Source organism: Orycteropus afer, unplaced genomic scaffold (genome assembly GCF_000298275.1).
Source record: "Orycteropus afer afer isolate SDZICR_OR568_19922 unplaced genomic scaffold, OryAfe1.0 scaffold00527, whole genome shotgun sequence".
NCBI lineage: Eukaryota > Metazoa > Chordata > Mammalia > Tubulidentata > Orycteropodidae > Orycteropus > Orycteropus afer.
This window is the reverse complement of record NW_006922114.1, coordinates 725,247-744,499: the sequence shown is the minus strand read 5'-3', so window position 1 is coordinate 744,499 and position 19,253 is coordinate 725,247.

Genomic DNA, 19,253 nt, shown 5'->3' with positions numbered 1-19,253 from the left:
GTCAGACAGCAGGGCAGCCCACGGCATTGACCCAGCCGCCTCCCACGCCTGAGTGTCCTCTCTGACCTGCGGTCCGCAGAGCTGCGGCCGGCCGCCCTGGGAGGCGGAGTCTGTGCTGGGGAAGTGCCTCCTGTATTAGGGAAGGCGGCTTGCAGCCGGGGAAGGAGTCATATGCCAGGAGGTGGGCTGCTACAGAGACTCTAGGGCAGGCTGGTGAGGGTCTGCTGCCGGGAGCCAGACTTCCATGGCACAGGCACCAACATGAAGACGCGACATGGAGTACTCTGGAGGAGGAAGCCCTGAAGTGGAAGTCGACATGTGAAAAACATTGGTATGACATGCTTATGCTGTACTCTATTCAAAAACATATGTTGTTATTGTTAGGTGCCATCGAGGTGTCTCAGACTCATCGCGACCTCACGTACAGCAGGAGGAAACACTCCCACTCCTCTGCCACCCTCACAGTCCCCGCTGTAGCCGAGCCCATCCCTGTAGCCACTGTGGCAATCCATCTTGTTGATGTGCACGTTGTGCAAAACCACAGGCACTCCGTGGCAACTAACAGCAAGGACAGCAGAGATGTTTGGAGGGGTCAGTGTAACTGCTGCGGGCACCACGCGTCGGAATGCGTCCTGGAGGGGCGGAGAGTCCAGGAAGGGGGCTTTCGCCGCCACTCCCAGAGCACCTTGCAGGAATTCTTTACTGAGTAAGTCCTCGTGTCTTCACAAGGCAAACAGAGGCAGAGTGGGCCGCGCCTCCCTTTCATCACTCATTCTGCAGTCACTGTTACCCACTGAAACCCATTGGCATCGAGATGATCCAGCTCATAGCTGCCCTATAAGGACACTGTAGGGTAGAGGAAAATTGCCGCGTTTTCAAGGGTTTGCAAGGCTGTAATCTTTATGGAAGCAGACTGTCTCATCTTTCTCCCTCAGAGCAACTGGTGGGTTCCAATCACCGGTCTTTCAGTTGGCAGCTGAGCACAAGACCACTGTGCCACCAGGGCTCCCCCAGTCACTATCAGGCAATGCTAATAAATTAGAGAAGGACAGCAAATAGTGAGGCCTTGACCATCACATCGTGGAAGGTGTTCCAGGTACGGCTTCCACGGCTCAAACTCTGCCTTAGTGCCCTGGTGCTGGTGTAACACAAATTCCACAAGTGGGGACTTTATAATCTCACAGTTCTGGGGGGCAGAGGTGCGAATCAGGGTGGCTACTCCTTCCTGTCGGCAGGCCTGGGCCAGCGTCACGTGGCGGGTACATGGCCCAGTTTGACTGTGCTTGTCCCCGGGTCTAGTTCCCTCTATAATTCAGGACTGTTTAGGGTCAGGACACATTGATGCGGTCTCATTAACATAAGAAAGGAATGTCTATTCCCAAAGGAGATTCCATCCACAGGTCTAAACCAAACCTATTGCCATCAAGTCGATCCGACTCACAGAGTCCCTAGAGGACAGAATAGAGCTTCCCCATATGGTTTCCAAGGCTGTCACGTTCACAGAAGCAGATAGCCTCATCTTTCTCCTGCCGAGTGGCTCCTGGATTCAAGCTGGCGACTTGTGGAGATCATCTGAGTGCTTATGCCTCCCCAGGCCTCCTGTTCACAGGTGTGGATGCTAGGATTCTAACGCATATTTCAGGAGAACACAGTTCAATCCACAGCAAGCATGAAGCTGACCTGTGCCAAGGCTGACAGTCCCAGAGAGTTCAGGAACAGAGAGCTCTAAGTTGGAAGAAAAACAGCAAAGTGGGAGAGAAGACCCATCGGTGACTGGTTCCTACAAAATGGAGCCCACCACAGGGGCATCCTTAGAGGCCATGGCTAGACTACCAGCTAATGTTTCCCCTTCAACGTTTGGCCTCAGAGAAGCATCATTGGTGGAATTCCCATCTCCGGGGCCCTGCAGGAGGCTCGGGGAGGGCTATGTGGAGAGCAGGGCAGGTTTCATCTTCAAAGTGACTGATAGCAGTGGCTGTGTTAACAGAATAAAGTGGTCAAAGTAAAGCTGGGCTACTCGACCATCAGAAATTCATGAGACGAACTTATAAGCAATTCCTCTTCCTTTCGCCTGACCCGCTCCAGCTCCTGACTGTCGTTAACCTTAACGTTAATGTATATATATGCAAACACATATAGAATGATCTTTTTCCCACAAAATGTTCAAAATATTTCTCTGACTTAAGAAGCTTTGTGCTTAAAATGGCACAACACAATATTTTAAACAAAAATCATTTTTTCACAAAAATATGACCACTGTGATAATGCAGAATTGGCTTTGAGACTAACATGTCGTAATAAGGCAACAGGTCCCATCATTTGCATTTGGTGTTTCCAGTTTCTTGGTTCATAATTTCTTTCTATTTCTTCACACTCCTGTGAGCCAACAAGGAAACTGCTCGTGGGTACTAACAGACACCAGATGAGCACAGTTAATGATTCAGAAGGCTCTTCACATTGACTGACCTGAATTTTGTGTGATTACTGCATAGGAAGTGTGGAACATAAAAATATCAATATCCAACCACCAGCACTCCTATTTTAATCACTGCAATTAAGCTTTCCAAGATTGCGAGTAAGTTCCTAATCGCATCGGGGGTCTTGGCTAAGATTTGTCAGCCCCTTGCCTTATGGTTGTCTCCCTGACCTCTTCCACCATGTTTGGAAAAAGAAATAGGCTAATTCATACTGTGCTCATGCGGTGTTGCTTAAACCAGTCACCTGCGAGTGGATCCTGACTCATGCAACCGCACGCACATCAGCGTACAGCACGCTGCACGGGGTTTTCAGTGGTTGACTTTTTGGAAGCAGATTGCCAGGTCCTTCTTCCTAGACACCTCTGGGTGGTCTTGAACCCCCCACCTTCTGGTTGGCACTAAGTGAACCATTTGCACTGTCCAGGGGCTCATTCTGTTGAGATTGTTGTTGTTGTTAGGTGCCATTAAGTTCATTTCCAACTCACAGTGGCTCCCGTGTGATAGAGTACAGCTGTCCCCTAGGGTTTTGTTGGCTGTGATCTTTATGAGAACAATCACCAGGTCTTTTTCCTAGGGAGCTGTTGGGTGAATTTGAACTGCCAAGCTTTTGGTTAACAGCCAAGCACTTAACCACTGTGCCACCAGGGCTCCTTATCTGTTGAGATTAAAAAAAAAAACTCACTGCCATGGAGTAGGATCCAACTCACAGCGACCCCTCCTTGGGTTTCCAAGATAGTATCACTATGGAAATAGATTGCCCAACCTTCCTTCCAAGGAGTGGCTGGTGGGTTTGAACCACCAGCTTTCTGGTAAGCAGTCCAATGCCTTAGGCACTATGCCACCAGAGCTCCCTCTGTTGAGATTAGAGAACATAAAAATATAAAAGGTTTGGTCATTCATTGCAAAACTTAGTACCTTAAAACTTATTGATATACTCAAAATTCTGCAATTTGTTCAGGGCTCAGCAGGGATGAACATCTGTCCTTCATTGGCATCAGCTGGGTAACTCAAAAGAGCCCAAGAGGTACAGTGGGTAAGCACTCAGCTGCTAACTAAAAAGTTGGAGATTCACATCCAACGACCACTCCAGGGAACAAAGATGTGGCAGTTAGCTCCTGGCAAGATTACAGCCTTCAAAACCCTGTGGGGCTGTTCCACACTGTTCTATAGGGTCATGAGTTGGAGTCATCTTGGTGCAATGGGTTTGGTTTTAGTTTGGAGCAACTCAATTATGGTTAGAAGAGCTACATTAGTTGCAGTTGTGCCCTGGGAGCTCAGCCGGGCCACTGACTGAATCCCTGGTTCTGCACCATGGATATTTACATGCAACTCTGTGGGGCTTCTCATGATACGGCCATCTCAGGTTGATCAGATTCCTCCATGATGGTCAGCTTCTCTAAAAGCCCCAAAGCAGAGCTTCCAGGTCTGTATGATGCCTGGGCTCAGAGGAACCAGAGCATCTTATCCCACCTTCCCTTGTTTAAGGTAACCACAGATCCAGCCCAGTTTCAACTGGAGGTAAATTTGGCAAAAGGGCCTGTGGGATTGTGGATGTTCGTGCTGCTGTCTTAGGAAACATGAGTAATAAACCCAGTTCCATTCATTTGCATATCCTACTTCTCATCATTATGCAGCTGACGGAATAATACCGTGTCAAATTCATCTCAGCCAGCATGCAGAAATTTATTCTTCAACTGCACCCAGCTTCCTTCTTATTCTCTCCCATGAGGCACATCAACATTTCTGTAGCCCACTTCTAGATGCTTTTCTCCTCCAAACCACCATGTGCTGTGTTTAGCCACAACTGTCTTTTCTGTGTAGGCATTGAACATGGAAACGTCTCCTTTTCGCCTGAACATACATCTATAACAGGTACCTTTTTTCTTTTCCCAGCTGAAGAGCTTCTCCCTTTCCTCATCCTTCTTGATACCTTCTCTTAGCTTTAGCCTGAGGCCAGCGATACTTCTTTTCTGATTCATGCCTCAACGGTTTTCCTTTTAAAGGAGGATTGCTCCTTTGTACTGAGCAAATAGCTCACTGAATCCCAAGACAAAATGCTAGTGTATGTTTAGATGTAGGGGAGGTTAGTGATGCTAAAAGAGGTTATCAGTTACAGCAGCCTTGCAAACATCCCCAGCGTGTTCTGGAACTCAGCTGCAATCCCAAGATTCTGATCAGCTTCTTCAGCTCACCCTCATATGATTCAAGAAAGAGAACTAAGGTACTTATCTGCATCCAAACTTCCTCAACTATTTCTCACACACCAAAAAGCTGTGAGTATCACTATTCTTACTCTTAGCTGTTGTTCAGTTGACCACTGACTCAAGACAGCTCCGTGCACAAAGGAACAGAACATTACCAGCTTCTGCTCCATCCGCACGATCTGTTAGAGATAAGACCCTTACAATTCGTAGAGTTTCCACTGGCTGGTCTGTGGAAGTGGATCCCTAAGCCTTTCTTCTCACTTTGCCTCAGTCTGGAAGCTCTGCTAAAGTCTGCTCAATGGCAGAAAGACACACAAGCCTTCAGTGCCAGCTGGGGGAGGATGCTGTTAAGGAGCAGTAACCAGGAGTCTCCCATGTGGAAGGGAGATTTCTATCACTCAAGTGCCATATACCATAATATTCCTTACCTTGTATTAGAAAGAGTGCCATCTGTTAGCCTTGGAAAAAGGTTCCAAACTCATAGTGCATGTCACTCCAAAGTACTATGAACATGTTCCTATTCATAGTACTTGTCACTCCAAAGCCCCCCCCAATTAAAAAAAAAAAAATCTACAATCAGTTAACTAAGTAGTTAAATTTCCAAATAATTTTCTAAACATTTTGTTGTTGTTAGGCGCCATTGTGTCATCTCTGACTCATAGCGACCCTATGCACAGCAGAACAAAACACTACCTTGTCCCATGCCAGCTCCATGATCCTTACTATACCTGAGCCCATTACCACAGCCACTGTGGCAATCTCATTGAAAGCCATCCCTTCTTTCGTTGACCACCCACCTTACTAAGCATGGCATCCTTCTCCAGGGAATGGTCCCTTCTGATAACATGACCAAAGTAGCTGAGATGAAGTCTGGCCATTCTCGTTTCCAAGGAGCACTCTGGCTGCACTTCTTCCAGGACAAATGTAGTTCTTTTAGCAGTGCATGGTACTCTTAACATTCTTCTGCAACACCACAAATCAAAAGCATCAATTCTTCTTTGGTCTTCCTTATTCATTGTCCAGCTTTCACATGCATATGAAGCAATTGAAAATATTCTGTCTCATCCCTGGCTTTTCCCCCACTTCCTGCCTCTGGGTGTGGGGACTGTCTGCCTCCCCTTATTGGATCCCACAGCTCTGTCTCTTCTAAACAGTTAAGTATGGATCAGTTATCAACTGTTGTGCACCAAACAACTGCTCAAACCTTTGAATCAGATTATATACTACCACCCTAATTTCCTTTTCCACATTGGTCCCCTCTTTTGTGAAAGTGAAGAGAAAGGAGAGAAAAAAAGGAAAATACTGATAGCAAATTTTAAAAGGTTAATGGGACTTTGAATCATCTGTTCATCCCTCATGATGCTACTGTCTCACCCAAAATTACTTTTACAACAACAACCACAAAATTGTTGTGATTAACACAGAAAAAAATATGTAGACCTTCTTTCCCCAGCTAAACCTCGAATACCTTTTCATAGACTCAACTTCAGAGTTGTACGTTTTCTCTTTCTCTGCTTCCCTTTCACATGTATTTTCCTTTGCTCAGATTTCTTTGGAATGTGATGGAGGAATGATAAAATGTCAGGAAAAAAAAAGAGGTACAAAGTAAACAAGAGCTATGACAAAGTTATGGACCACACTCATGTTGTCACACTAGGGACACTGAACATGTTCAAGCAAGGTGGGGTGGGAGGAGAAAGGCCTGTTCTATGGAGAGCCATGGATGGAGCAAATTACAAGTAAATACGAGACACTTAATGTCTCTTTACAGGACACTCTTGTCTCCTCAAACAGGACACCCATGTCTCTTCACACAGGATGCTCATGTCTCCTCACACAGGATGCTCATGCTTCCTCACACAGAACACTCATGTCTGCTCACACAAGACACCAAGGTCTCCTCACACAAGACACTCACATCTTCTCCTACAGCTCACTAATATCTCTTCAAAAGGGGCATTCATAACTACTTTGTCAAGACACTCATGTCTCTTCACACAGGACACTCATCCATCCTTGCACATTGTATGTGATGGGACACAGAGGTCATGGACCATAGAGGTGGGAGATGAGTTTGTGGCTCATGCTTCTGAGAATCTTGAATAAACAGGACCTCTGTCTACAGTGAGAAACAGAAGCTGTGAACAGAAGCTTCAGTAGTAGCAGAGAGGTTGCTCATGGGTAGCCAAGTTGGGTTGTGATTAGAGGGGGAGAAGACTGGGAACAGAGCTGGCTTTTCTTACCTCAGGCTCCAGTGAGCAGGGAGCAACAGCACTAAGCCCATCAGAGGCAGATCCTCCATACTTTCACTCACAAACCTCACCTCAGTGTTCATTCTAAGGCACAGAGGCAGCAGAGACAAATAACCCTTGAAGAGAGATATAGAGAAATATGACCAAGGAGACAGAGAAAAATTGGGAAGAAAAAAAAAAAAACACAGAATAAGAGACAGAGGAGGAGTGTGCTTGTGCTTTTGAGGCACACAATTAAAGGTGTACCCAATACGTAGAATGAAGTCCCTGGGTGGGGCAGACAGGTGGCGTGCTCAGCTGCTCACCAAAGCACTGGCAGTGCAAGTTCATCCACAGGCACCTTGGAAGAAAGGCCTGGGGATCTGTTCCTGACAAACCCACGACTGAAAACCCTATGGACCACAGCTGTTCTCTGACACATGTGAGGTCACCATGAGTTGGAGTCTACTCCGTGGCAACTGGTTGTAACATTGCATGGAATATACTTATTTTATCATCTCAAGTAGAATTACTTCTCTTTTGGGAAATGACTTTAAGCTGCCATGGTACCTGAACATGACAAATAAATTCTAACTAATGTTCCCTTTCAGATTAATTACTCTAAATGGATTACGTATTTTACAGGGTAAACAAATCTAATGACTTGTGAACTTCTTACGGCCTGCTGTGTGCTTACTGTTTCTCTTTGAATCTGTCACCATTTACCTTTTTCATTATGTCTGCAAATCTTTTCCCTCCCAATAAATAAAGTTACCATCATGGGTCAGGGCTGCAAAGCACCTAAATCCTGGTTGAAATTTCAGCTTGCAGAGAGGTAGTGTGGTTCTTGAGGTACCATTTCAAAACTGGCTTTTGTGGACCTGGAGTTGGTGAGCATTCCTCCTTGTATGTGAGACAAGGTCCTGGTGAGAATTTCCTCAATCACCATTGTCTTCCTACCTCTCCCTTGCCCTGCAGGAGTCTCCTAAAATGACTCTAGGCCTCTATGACCCTTAGAACCCAGTACCATCTCCTTTCACCTGGAAGGGACTTTGACGGAGGCTGAGTAATAGGGTGGCTGGTGGAGAACCCTAGAGAGTGTGTGATGAGAGGTTTCACCAATTGCCCAGGTGTGAATTAGTGCCAATCCATATCCCTGAGTCTGAGCTTATCATCAAAACTCTCCGCTTATTAATATTGTTATTTTTAGAGATGGAGACAAATGCTGTATCATGTAAGAAGAGAAATGAATGTCCTGTGTGGGGAGCCATGAGTATCCTGTGCAAGGAGACATGAGCATCCTGTGTGAGGAGACATGAGTGTTCTGCATGAGGAGGCATGAGCCTCTTGTGTGAAGAGACACTACTATCCCATGTGAGGAGGCATGAACATCCTGTGTGAGGAAGCATGAACATCTTGTGTAAAGAGACATGAGCATCCTATGTGAGGAGACATGAGTGTCCTGTGTGAGGAGACAAGAATGTCCCATGTGAGGAGACACGAGAGTCCCATGTGAGGAGTCATGAGCATTCTGTGTGAGTAGGCATTAGCATCCCGGCTGAGGGGACATGAGCATCCCATGTGAGGAGGCATGAAAATCCTGTGTGAGGAGATGTGAGTGTCTTATCTAAGGACAAATGAGCATCCCATGTGAAGAGACATGAACATCTTGTGTGAGGAGACATAAGTGTCCTGTTTGAAGACAAATGAGCATCCTGTGTGAGGAGATATGAGCATTCTTATGTGTGAGGAGGCATTAGTGTGCTACCTGCCTTTGTTGAAACACAAGGTGATGTCCCCAAGAGTGAGTTGAGTAGGCTTTGTTGTTTTTGTGAGCTGCCAATCCTGGTGACTCTATGTACAGTGTAATGGGATGCTGCCCAGTCCTGTGCCAACCCCACTGTTGGTTGTGGACCTGACAATTGTGATCCACAGTGATTTTGCTGAGTGATTTTCAGCTGTAGATAGCCAGCCCTTTCTTCCTGGTGCACTTTAATCTGGGAGCTCCACTTGGTGCAGGAATGACAAGGTTCTTACCACCTGCTGTGAGTAGAGTCAATCACCATAATAGGGTGAAGGGGAAAGCAAAAAGTTTATTGAGTGTTGATACCCAAGGAGACAGAGAGAATCACTTCTCCAAAAAGCCTGTCTCCCTGAACAGATTAAGGTTAGGGTTTTTAAAGTGAACTGGGAGGCTGGGTTGGGGATTGAGGGATGCTGATAACATCTTGTGTTAGGTGAGGTTCTCTAGAGAAGCAAAGCTGGTAAAGCTTAGAGAGAGAGAGAGAGAGATTTATCTTAGGATAATAGCTTACACACTTACAACAGCTGGCAAGTCCCAAGTTCTTGGATCAAATGTCAAGCTCGAGACTTCTCCCAACTCGCAGCTGCAGGGGCTGACAAGTTCAAGGTTGGCAGGCACTATACCAGCTGTTGACTCCAACGAATGACAAATCCAAGATCTCCAGGCTGAATGGCGAGTTGTTCACTCATGCACAATTGTAGACAGCACAACAGGATACCGATCCACAGAAAAGTGCCTCATTTTCCCAAGATGTCCATAAATATATTGGAAGTAGGCCACACCCTTAGGGAAACTCCCTTTCAATGGATTGGCTGCTCAAAATATATACATCCCACCTCAATATGGGAATAACCCACATCACAACTGCTTAAACCACTCAAAATTGTGGTCCAGCCAAGTTGACACATAACTCCAACTATCACAGTCCTCCCCTTGTCAACTTGGCAGTTGTACACATCTCCTTGACCATATATAATCTCTAAATAAGGACAATTATAAAGTCATATTTGTGCCTAACATGATACACTAACACATGTACAACCAAAACACATTAACCCTGTTTGCATTTCATAGTTCATAACAGAAGGAAACAAAAATATTTGGTGCAGACATACAATGAAGAAATATAACAATCACAGTCCTCATTTCTGCAACTGGTCACGTGGTCGTAGCTGATATTCAGACCTACCTTCCTCCACCACCCATTCCATATCTCCTTTGCCCTCAGCAAGCACCTCAGCTGGTCGTGGTTCTTTGCCTGGTGTGGTAATCCAAACCTTCATTCCTGAAAGGTCTGGGCCATTAGTAGTCATATCAGAATTGGGTTACTGTAATTTTCCATTGACTTTAATCACAGGGCATGGTAGTACTAAGAGATGTCCTAAAGAATCTCCTGTATTCCAGACGTATTCTTCTTTACCTCCATTATGTAATGTAAATCCAATTTCCCCTTGGTAATCAAGATCTATCACACCAGATAGTACAGTAATTCCCTTCTTTGTCTGTTGATCCAGAGGCATGAGGAAGACAAAACGGTCAGGTGTCATTCTTAACTTCCAGTTGAATGCAATCAGTATTGTGTCTCCAGATGGGAGTGTTCCTCCCTTTGGGACTAAGATCTCCAGACCCACAGATCATAAGGTAACAGAGACAGGAAGCAAAAATTCTTTGAGTGGGTCACAAGGGGTAATAGTGAGTGGTACCACTCCTGTTTCCATCCCTTGGTTCCTGGACGCTTGAATCCTGGCTATTGGAGAAACAGCAGCATATATTGGATGCTGGTTTGGAGCATGCACAGCTTCCTGGAGAACATTGCTCTGACACTTCAAGGTACTGCTACCTAAATGGTGCAGTAATTGTGTTTTTAGTAGACCATTCCATTGTTCTATCAAGCCAGCTCCTTCAGGATGATGGGGAACATGGTAAGACCAGTGAATTCCATGAGCACAAGTGAGTCCCTTGATCTGAAGCAATGCTGTGTGGGATAACATGACAGTGGATAAGGCATTCTGCAAGTCCAAAGATGGTAGTTTGACAGAAGCATTGTATGCAGGGAAGGTGAATCTATATCCAGAATAAGCATCTGTTCCAGTAAGAACAAAACACTGTCCTTTCCATGATGGAAGTGGTCTTATGTAATCAACCTGCCACCACGTTGCTGGCTGATCACCCCAAGGAATGGTTCCATATCGTGGACTCAATGTTGGTCTCTGTTGCTGGCCGACTGGACACTCAGCAGAGGTGGTAGTCAAATCAGCCTTGGTAAGTGGGGGTCCATGTTGCTGAGCCCATGCATAACCTCCATCCCTGCCACCATGGCCACTTTGTTCACTAGCCCATTGAACAATGACAAGAGTAGCTGGGGGAAAAGGATGCCTGTGTTTCCACTGAATGCGTCATCCTTTCCACCTGATTGTTAAAGTCCTCCTCTGCCGAAGTCACCTTTTGGTGGACATTCACATGAGACACAAATGTATTTACTCCTTTGGCCCATTAAGACAGATCTATCCACATACCTCTTCCCCATACATCTTTGTCACCAATTCTCCAATCATGCTCCTTCCAAGTCCCAGACCACCTGGCCAAGCCATTGGCCACACCCCATGAATCTGTATACAATTGTACATCTGGCCGTTTCTTGTTCCATGCAAAATGGACAGTCAGATGCACAGCTCAAAGTTCTGACAACTGGGAGGATTTTGCTTCACCACTGTCCTTCAGGGAAGTCCCAGAAAGGGGCTGCAGTGCCACTGCTGTCCACTTTCAAGTGGTGCCTGCATATCGTGCAGAACCATCTGTAAACCAGGCACGAGTTTTCTCTTCCTCAGTCAACTGGTCATAAGGAACTCCCCATGAGGCCATAGGTGCAGAGTGGGAAAGAGAAGGTAATGTGACTGGAGTGGAGACCATAGGCATTTGGGCCACTTCCTCATGCAACTTCTTTGTGCCTTCAGGTCCTGCTTGAGCCTGATCTCTGATATACCACTTCCATTTAATGATGGAGTGCTGCTGTGCATGTCCAACTTTATAACTGTGAGACAACACCCAGCTCATGATGGGCAGCTCAGGCCTCATGGTGACTTGGTGGTCCATGGTTAGGTGTTCAGTCTCTACCAAAGCCCAGTAACAAGCCAAAAGCTGTTTCTCAAAAGGAGAGTAGTTATCTGCAGAGAATGGCAGGGCTTTGTTCCAAAACCCCAAGGGTCTGTGTAGTGATTCACCAGTAGAGACCTGCCAAAAATTCCAAACTGCATCTCTACCTGCTGCAGACCCTTCAAGCACCTTTGCATCAGCTGGATCATATGGCCCAAGTGGCAGAACAGCCTGCATGGCAGCCAGAACCTGTTGCAGAACCTCCTGTTGTTCTGGGCCCCACTCAAAACTAACAGCTTTCTGAGTCACTTAATAAATATGCCAAAGCATCACACCTAAAGGAGGGATATGTTGGCTCCAAAATCCAAAGAGGACCACCAGACGTTGTGCCTCCTTTTTAGTTGCGGGGAAGCCAGATAAAATAACTTATTCTTCACTTTAGTAGGAATATCCCAAAATACCCCACTCTTGGTATCAAATGTGTTAGGCTGGATTCTCTAGAGAAGCAAAACAGTAAAGTTTATACATACACACACACACACACATATATATATATACACACACACACACACACATATATAAAGAGAGAGACATTTATCTTAGGAAAATGGCTCACACACTTACAGCAGCTGGCAAGTCCCAAGTTCTTGGATCAAACATCAAGCTGGAAGTTTTTCCTGACTCACACAGCTGCAGGGGCTGAGGAGCTCAAGGTTGGCAGGCAGTATACCGGCTGTTGACTCCAACAAATGACGAATCCAAGATCACCAGGCCAAATGCTGGATTGTTGGCTCACAGACAGTTGTAGGAAGCACAACAGAATCCTGATCCATGGAAGAGTGTCTCATTTTCCCAAGATGTCCATAAATATATTGAAAGCAGGTCACATCTTAGGGAAACTCCCATTCAATGGATTGGCTGCTCAAAAAATATACATCCGAAATCATCAGAGGAATAACACACATCACAGCTGTTTAAACCACTCAGGCTCGTGGTCCCGCCAAGTTGACACACAACTCCAACTATCACATATCTTCTTCTTGTTATTGGGATAAGTCATCTCTTCCTCATGAGCTTTCTGTCATTGTTTTGGTCCATTATGTAAAACCAGCATGGGTCAGAATTGTTTTGCAAAGTCTTCACACTTGTCCAGAGAGATTAACTCCACAAAGATGGGGGAACATGGGAGAGGCCCACTCAAGCTCTCGGACCACCAAGAATGTCTCTGCATCCTCTTTACCTTAGTTGCTCCAAACTGTCTCTCTTGTCAGGGTTGTTTTGCCCTGTAAACCGCAGGACTCAGCTGAAACAGGCTACGGGGGTAAGCCATGTGCTCAAAGGGATATGTAAACAGAGAAAATCCTAAAGGAATCATTGTCCGTGAAAGGGTCAGCTATTCTATTTACATAGAGGGAAGTAGGGGGCCAAGAAAGCGGGAAATTAATCTTTGTGATTGACATCTGCTTTAATTGTGACTGTTAGTTGGTTACCCTTTGCAGTTTCTCAGCAAGAGGCTTCTCTGGTCCTTCAACACACTGAAACCTGCTGAGCGTCGCGGCACCGCAGCGCCGCCCTGACGGCCCCCGATCAGCTGCAGGGAGGGGAAGAATGCCATGCTGGACACCACACCGGAAAGAGGCGAAAACAGGCTGCTGCGGGTGGCTGAAGCTGGGTGTTGCTCCCTGGGCTGTGAGGTTGTCCGGTTGGACATGCACCATCTCACGGAATATTAAAATCAGACAAAGCTGCCCAGGAAGCTTGATGGATGGAGACAAAAGCCTGCTCCCTTCCTAATTACCTGCGAGTGCAGACAAAGCGTGAACTCGTTCACATCACAAAGTGCCCAGACCCTGCCCTCTCCCAGCTAATAGGAGCCAAGCGGCTTCGTTACAAATTAGCTTTCGCCTCACTGGCTGTTGCTGCTGCTGTTATTAGTTGCCACTGACTCTGTTCTGACTCATGGCCACCCTGCGTGTGTCACAGCTGAACTGTGCTTCACAGACTTGTCAGGGCTGGGCCTTTCAGAAGCAGGTCACCAGGCCTGTCTTCCAAGGAGCCTCTGACCAAACCAAACCAAGCTCACTGCCATCGAGTCGATGCTGACTCACAGAGGCCTCCTTTGGGTTTCCGAGGTGGTAAATCTTTAGGGAAGTAGATTGCCCATTCTTCCTTCTGTGGAATGGTTGGTGGGTTTGAACCACCAATCTTCTGGTTAGCAATCAAATGCCTTAGGCACTGCATGACCAGAGTTCTTTAAGGAGCCTCTAGGTGGTTCAAACCACCAGCCTTTAGGTCAGTCATGTGGAGCATAGCCATTCACCACCCAAGGACTCTTTGAGCCTCACTTTGTTGTTGTTAGGTGCCATTGAGTCAGCTCCAACTCACAGTGACCCCGTGTGCAACAGAACGAGGCACTGCTCAGACCTGCCCCAGCTGCACAATCCCTGCTGTACCTGAGCCCATCATCGCAGCCACCATGTCAAGCCATCCCACGGAGGGTCTTCCCCTCTTCCACTGAGCCTCCACCTTACCAAGCATGACATCCTTCTCCCAGAAACAGTCCCTTCTGACAACATGACCAAAGTAGGTGAGACGAAGTCTGGCCACTCTCACTTCCAAGGAGCATTCTGGCTGCACTTCCTCCAGGACAGATCTGTTAGTTCTTCTGGCAGTGCATGGCACTTTTGGTATTCTTCACCCACACCACAGCTCAAAAGCATCAACTCACTTCCCGGGAGCAGTACCACTGGCCTCCTAGAAAGGTCTCTAGGTAGCAAGAGTGCCTACGCATTTGACTGCCAGCTGAAAGGTTGGCAATTTGAACCTGCCCAGCAGTGTCCTGGGAGAAAGGCCCACAATCCGCTCAAATGAAGACTGCAGCCAAGAGAATGCAGTGAGGCAGCTCTACTTGGCAAACCTGGTTGCCATGAGTCCGAATGCACTCAGTGACCCAGCTTCAGCCTCCCAGGTGACACTCACCAAAACACTGAGTCTTAGCCCTGCCTTCTGACAGCCAATCAGAGCAAAGCTACATTCCCTGGAGCCCCCTCCCACATCAGCCAGCCTGACCCAAATCCTGTGAAGCACCCTGTTACCAGACATCCCAAGATTCCTCATGATGCACTTTCTCCCTTATTACAATAAACCGATGCAATTTGATCTGAAGTTCACTCCTTATAGTATTTAGCTGAAAGGAATCAAGAAACTCCTCCCAACTTGACACACCACATAAATCGACAAGGGAAGGAGAAGAAGAAAGCAGAAGCCCTTTCCGGAGGGGCACCCCTGCCCCTCTTTCTGTCTCGAAGTCCCAGATACAGTTATCCTAGGACATACTAGGAGCTCTGGTGGCATAGTACCTAAGGCACTTGACTGCTAACCAGAAGGCTGGCAGTTCAAACCACCAGCCACTCCTCAGGAGGAAGGTTGGGCAATCTACTTCTGTAGTGATACCACCTCGGAAACCCACGGAGGGGTTACTACGAGTCAGACCCGACTCAACGGCAGTGCATGCGAGGACAATACTGATGCAAGTGGAGCCGAATGGTGCTGCTTCCAGGAAGGTAAGCCCCACTGCTGATCAGTTTGCAAAGAACTCAGCCAGGTATGGAGCTAGCCAGCTGCTCTGGCAGGACCAGCATGTCTCTTGAGCTCTGCCCTCCAGCCCTCCAGCCCTGCGGCACTGCCCTCAGTGTGGGGCCTGCATTTGGCAGGGTTCAGAAACACGCTCCTCAGATGTGATGTTTACCCAGCATCCTGCGGGGAGAGTTGAAGCTGGTGCTTTCTCTTGGATGTGACTTGCCATTCTGGTCACACTTGCCATTATTCTCTAAGGACAGAGCTGCCAGACTGCTCTCTGCCCTGAATTGTTAGTTGTAGATTTTAACTAGGAAGTGCCAATGGCTTTCTTTCAAGTACGCTCTGCAAGTAATTTATCTATGGAATCTCCTCACATCATCTCTGCCTGAGTTTTGGTGCATGACATGAGACATAAGACACTATCTTCTCCTTGTCTTCAAAACTTGACTGGGGTAGAAAGTTACGGATTTGGGCTTTGCAAGAAAATTGATTAGATGATGTCTCCATACAAATGGCGAAGCTCTCTGTCACAACTGAGAGGGTAGCAGTTTGGATCCACCTAGAAGCTCATCGGAAGGAAGGTCGGCTGATGGACATCTGAACCCCAGGCATTAAAAACCCTCCCCATCAGAGCTCTCCTCCGGTGCACACCAGGTGGCCGTGACTCAGAGTTGACTGGATGGTGCTGCTTTGGTGTTTTGTTTTAGTATACACAACAGTGGAGTCAAACATACCAAATTATCATAAGACCCAGCAGGGCCCAGCAGCGTTTTCTTGTTTCAAATAAGTTCACCATGAGTTGGGGCCAACTCAGGGCAACTAACAGCAACGACAATAGAGAAGCGGATTGTTGGGGATGACTGCTTCCCCTCCTGATGTGTCCTTCCTGGGAACAGAGGCCAGAGAGTGTAGCCTTGACCCATGTCCACCTATTAACATACTCTGCCTCTGGGGAGGAAATGGTTCTCATTTGTCAGTTTGAGGAAAGTAACGGGACATGCTTGGCTCTATCCTTTGCCTTGGAAGCAGTCCTGTCCAGGAAGGAGTCAAGGTGGTCTTTTTTCCTTCATGCTGCGTGTCTCACTGTGCAGGTCGCCTTGTGGGGACAGTCCAGCCCAGCCCAGCACTTCCTGAGACTCATGGGAAAGCTGCCTAATTCTACAGGTCAGTGAGCTCTCAAAGGAAACTGCATCCTCCCATGTAGCCTTTGTCTGGAATAGGGATTATGTATTTTCTTTATTTTTCAACTTGCTCAGGACCTTAGTGGGGTGCTGTTTATCATGCTTGGTAGAGCAGAAGATTAATGAAAAAGAGGAAGGCCCTCAATGAGATGGACTGACACAATGGCTGCTACATGGGTTCAAACATGGCAAAATGGTGAGGCTGGCACAGGGCCCGGCAGTGTTGCGTTGTGCTGTGCATAGCACCACCATGCGTCAGAGCCAATGCAACAACACCTAATGACATTTATCAGGGACCTGTTGGATGTCCTGGTATGTGTTCTGGCTTCTTCACCAGTTGACTCTCCTGAGACACCACTGAGCATTGTCACTGTCTCTGTTAGAACAAGGTGGTTTTGACTGCCAACTGCAGTTTTCTCTGGATCAAGGATGTGGGGTACATGATTTGCACACATCTCAGAAGGCTCTTTGGATTGCTGTGATGGGTAGTTCATGTTTACGGGGAAGCAAAGAACAGCAGTTCTTCTGGGAGGCTCTATTCAGGAACACACGTGCATTTCTGCAGTGGTGTTTCTGACTCATGCCTGCTGTCAGGGTTTCTTGCAAAAGTACCCTGAAGGACCTGGTAAATGGACTGGTGATTTGGGGGTTCACATGTGTGGGGTCCCATCTGCCATAGACAACCATAGACCACCCTGCCACTTTGGGTTGCAAACATTGCATCTGTCATTCACTGTTTCTGAATTACTCCCTGTCTAATCTAAATGCATGACAGGTTAGTGTACAAATAGGGAGAAAGCAAAAAGAAAAAATATGACTGACATTAAGAAAGGATGGAGGATGGGACAAGCATTTGATGAAATGAAGATAAGTGTTGGCCATGATGGTCACCTAAAAAACAGAGTCATTGCTGTCAAGCTAACTCTGACTCACAGCTATCCTGCAGGACAGAGTAGAACTCTTATATAGGGATGCAAGGCTGTGATCTTTGACTGCCACACCTTTCCCCTGCAGAGCAGCTAGTGGGTTCAAATTGCCAAGCTTCTGATTAGCAGCCAAGTGTTTTTAACCATGGTGCCAACAGGGCTCCTTGACAACTATGTATAATGGCTGATGCACTGGTGCACTGATTTGACTCTGAAAATGTGGTTCCAGTAGGACATTTGCACAGATGGGGCTTTCCAAACTTGCTCCTCATATTTTGAGACTCATAGAGGAGGTAAAGCTCACCTCTGAAAATGAAAGAAGTAGAAATGAACCCCCTGAGGCTAGTTGTTACTGTGCTGTTGATGGGGCTGGGGTATCTGTGATTGAGCAGCACAAGGCAATTAAAAACCAAACAACAGTCTATGTTGTTGTTGTTAGATGCTGTTGTGTCATCTCCAACTCATACCGACCCTATGCATGCAGAATGAAACACTGCCAGGTCCTGCACCAACTCCATGTACCCCACTATACTTGAGCCCATCACATCAGCCACTGTGTCAATGAGAGACTTCCCCTCTTTCATCAACCCTCCACCTTACCAAGCATGACATCCTTCTCCAGGGAATGATCCCTTCTGACAATATGACCAAAGTAGGTGTGATGAAGTTGGGCCATTCTCTCTTCCAAGGAACATTCTGACTGCACTTCTTCCAGGACAGATTTGTTAGTTCTTTTAGCAGACCATGGTACTTTCACCATTCTTCCCCAGCACCACAACTCAAAAGCATCAACTCTTCTTCAGTCTTCCTTATTGATTGCCTAGCTCTCACATGCACATGAGGTAATTGAAAATACCATGGCTAGCCACCACTTCCTTCTTCACCAATGGGCCAACGATAAAAAAACATCAAGAAGAGCCTGAATCACCCTTGCCTTCTCTTCAAAAACAGTTAACAGAGAAATAAATACAACAATGCTACGATGTCTTGGAGATAACAGTTCATCACAGTCCACACAAAGAAGCAAGATAGGAGTTCTGGTAAGATGGAGAACTAGGCAGAAAGACTGCACAGACCCTCTTCAACAAAGAAAAGGGAAACCAATTAACACAGACACCTGGGCCCCCTGAACCTTGAAGGGAAGGATATAGAAGTGGACTAAACCCCAACTAGCGAAGAATTTGCATGAAAATACCAAAAAAGGAGAAAGACGGAGCTGTGGTCTGGCAGCAATCCTGAGAGATCCTGATGGCACAACACAGACAGCTTGGAGATTCCCGAGTCATGATAGGACCTAAGAGTTAACCTAAAAATCAGCCCTGCTAGCCAGGGACTGCATGGAGGACTGCTCTGGTGGCTGGGGAATAAACGGAGAAGGTGAAGAGAAAGACGGGCTGAGCTGTGGACTTTTGCCAGTCCCGAGGGTGCCACCATTTTGAATGTGTAAAAGCGGCTTGAGTATTTTGGATATTTAAAGAGGCAGCACTCTCGCAGATTCCTGGGGCTTAAGAACACATTCTGCTTGCCAGCAACCCCAAGGGCTCTCTGGACCTGCAAGACTGAAAAGGTGCGACATTCCTCTTGTTACTCTTATACTTCACACCTGCTTGGTGAAAAGAGGTGCAGCCATGCCCCACTCCCACCTACCTTCTGGGCCCACAGGAACTCCATCACAGTCTGTGTGCTCAGACGGAGCCTGGGTGCCCTGCCCTGTCCTCCACCGATTTTTTTCTCTTTTTTAATTAATTTATTTTTTTT